The 3444-nt window shown below is 35.5% G+C and overlaps 1 non-coding gene across 1 annotated transcript; it reads left to right on the forward strand.

The window, feature by feature from the left end:
- The first annotated feature begins 2408 nt into the window (after nt 1-2408).
- On the forward strand, nt 2409-2515 carry LOC111760482 (U6 spliceosomal RNA). Its single transcript, XR_002794154.1, has one exon. It is a non-coding gene; the product is annotated as a U6 spliceosomal RNA (small nuclear RNA).
- The last annotated feature ends 929 nt before the right edge of the window (nt 2516-3444 follow it).

A 3444-nucleotide genomic window follows, 5' to 3' on the forward strand; every position in this document is an offset into this window, starting at 1 on the left:
TATTAACAGGCAGTCATTTTTACTTTCATTTTGTCAAATCTGTCAAACTCTTTTTTTTTTAAGGTACCGGGCTGGGGATTGAACCTGGGATCTTGTATATGGAAAGCTGATGCTCAACCACTGAGTCAGGCAGGCTCCCCTGAGTTGGTTATTTTTGTTGTTGTTGTTTACCTCCCTCCCCCCCCACCCCGTGACTTTTTTTGCTTGCTGTTTGCTCTCAGTGTCCATTCGCTGCGCACTCTTCTGTGTTTTTTTTAACCTGTCTCCCTTTCTGTTATGTCACCTTGCTGAGTCGGCACTCCTCAGCGCTTGTGCGCCAGGCGGCTCTCCTCACCTCAGCGTGTGGGTGAGCCTGCCTTCACAGGGAGGCCCTGGGACGTGAATCAGGGCCTCCCATATGGCAGACAGGAGCCCCACTGATTGAGCCACAGCTGCTTCCCCCCTTAGTTGGTGTTTTCATTAGTTTTGCTTGTTGTTTTTGTTATTGTTGAGGGGACATCGGGAACCTAATCTAGACCTCCCATGTGGAAAGCAGGTGCTCAACCACTAGAGCCACATCTGCTCCTTCTTTCTTCTTTTTTGTTTAGAGAAGTTATAGGTTTGCAGAAAAACCATGTAGAAAATATAGAGTTCCCATATACCATCCTATTATTAACACATTGCATTAGTATAGTACATTTGTTACAGTTGATGAAAGAATATTATTATAATTGTACTATTAACTATAGTTCATGGCTTACATTAGGGTTCACTCTTTGTGTTGTACAGTCATGTGGGTTTTTAAAAAATTTTTACTTTAGTAACAAATGTACAAAAATTGTGATAATGGATGGTGGGAACAGTAGCACATTATCTAACTTTTTAATGACAGCAATATCTATAACATGGCCCTTTTTTCATTCCTAATATTGCTCATTGATGCTCTTGCTCTCTTTTCTTGATCAGACTGCCCCAGAATTCTGTCAATTCTATTCTTGTTTTCAAAGCACCAAACTTGGGCTTTGGGTTTCTTGATTTTATCTAATGTATGGTTTTCCCCCAATAATTTTTGCTCTTAACATAATTATTTTCTTCCTTCTACTTACTTCAGATTTATGCTACTATTAGTTTTCTAACTTCTTAAGCTTTCCTTCCCTCTGAGTACTGCTTTCAGCTACAGTATTTTTGTTATTCAATTTTAATTTTTTTCTAATTTTCATTATTATCCTTCTTTGATCCCTGAGTTATTTTGGTGTGTTCCTTGACCTAACTGTGTAAGAGTTTTCTGTAATCTTGTTATTATTCATTAGTAATTTAGTTGGGCTACAAAAAGAATGAAGTCTATAATACCAGAAATTTAATATTATATATGTATTAATTATGGTATATTTAGCTTTCTTTCTGCTGTCTTATTTTGTCTTTTCTATTTGTCTTGTTTTTTTCTGTGTGTTTGTGTGTGTGTTTGTGTGTGTTTGTGTGTGTATGTGTGTTTTGTCTATCATTTATGGCTTCTTTTGGATTGACTGAATATATTTTTCTGATTCCATTTGTTTTCCCCTATAATAGTTTGGAAGTTATATACAATTCCCGTTCTTTTACTGGTTGCCAGGAAATTTTAGCCTGTATAATTTACTTATCAAAGTCTTATGTTTATCAGTATCTTTACCTCCCTCCAAAATAACACAAGGACCTTTGAACATTCTATTTCTAACCACTCCCTTGACTCATACTAGTGTAGATGTACTTTTATTCTACATTGATTTTTTTAGCTCCACAAGGTATTACTATTTGTTTGTATAATTTAGATTTGTTTATGTTTACTCACGTTTTTACCCTTTTTTTTTTCCTTTGCTTTCCATCTCTTCTTGAATTTCAGACCTTCCATTTGGTATTGCATTATTTCTGCTTTGAGTATATTCTTTAGAATTTCCCTCAGTAAATCAGCAAATTCAATTCTTTTTTTTTTTTTAAGGTACCGGTGCCAGGGATTGGACCAAGGGCCTCGTATGTGGGAAGTGGGTACTCAACCACTGGGCCACGTGACTCCCCAGAGTTGTGTTGTTGTTGTTTTGTTTGTTTTTTTGTTCTTAGGAGACACCAAACCCGGACCCTCCATGTGGGAGGCAGTCGCTTAACCACTTGAGCCACATCTGCTCCCAAATTCAGTTCTTGAAAGATATTTTTGCTGGCTATATTTTCTAGGTTGACGGCTGTTTTCTCTCAACCCATTGAAGATATTTCACTACCTTCTAACTCCTCCTGTTGCTGTCGATACATATAATTTTCAATCCTTTGAAGGTAATGTCTCTTCCCCTTCATCTGCTTTTAAGATCTCTTTCACCTTGGTGTTCTGCAGGCACACTAAGTGATTAAGTATGACTTTCTAAAAATTTATTTATCTTGTTTAGGATTCTTAAGAAACTCACACAGTGCTCGCTTTGGCAGCACATATACTAAAATTGGAACGACACAGAGAAGATTAGCATGGCCCCTGCACAAGGATGACACGCAAATTCGTGAAGCGTTCCATATTAAAAAAAAGAAAAGAAAAGAAAAAAAACTCACAGAAGAACATGACAAGGGGCTGAAGTTAGAGAGGTATTTGGGGGTTGGATTACAAAGAGTTTTAAAAGTCATCTACTAAGGAGTCTGTACATTATTCTGCAGACCTGTGATCATAAACCATTGTAGCTGGTGCACAATATGTAAGAATTTTGAAAAATATGTGTTCCCTCGCACTTATTTGACATATACAATTTTCATCATAAGGATAAATAAATTTGTTTATTGTTTACAGGAGAGAGAAAATATAGAAACTAATAAAAGGTGACGATTGACTGAAATAGAAATAATTTTAGGGTATACTTTGAATATATCATATTTAATATATATTTGGATTATGTCATATAAGAAATATTTTTGTGAGCCTATTGAATAAAACAGGGCAACTTAAAATAAATGACAAACAATTTTTAGCATCAGTTTTACACAATGTATCTTTAAATATTTTTACTCTAAAATATTACGGTTTCATTTAGAAGACGAAAAAATACTAATCTTTAAATGTTTTAATGTGACATTTCTTGTGATCTATTTATCTTTTTTAAAAAGACAATAAAAATAAAAAATTACTAATCTATGCTGCTTCAAATGTCTGAATTTAGAGAAGCCCAACATAGGGCTAGCACTGTTTCTAGCTTCAAGCTTAACACAAATAGGTCGGAAAGACACACAAAGGCAGGAAGCCCCAAGGATAGAAGTTTCTTTGAATAATCATCAAGGAGACTTCCCAGAAACCAACGTTCATTCCAGGTCTAGACTAATTCTACACTTTCCCAATGGGTTTAGCTTCTACAGGTAAGAAATTTCCTTCTTTCTCTTTTCTTTTTTTTTATATTTGCAAACAGACCTGGGATGTTGTACATTTACTTTTTTAGAAAGGGATGTACGCAGGCACAGAAAGTT

Source organism: Dasypus novemcinctus, chromosome 13 (genome assembly GCF_030445035.2).
Source record: "Dasypus novemcinctus isolate mDasNov1 chromosome 13, mDasNov1.1.hap2, whole genome shotgun sequence".
Classification (NCBI taxonomy): domain Eukaryota; kingdom Metazoa; phylum Chordata; class Mammalia; order Cingulata; family Dasypodidae; genus Dasypus; species Dasypus novemcinctus.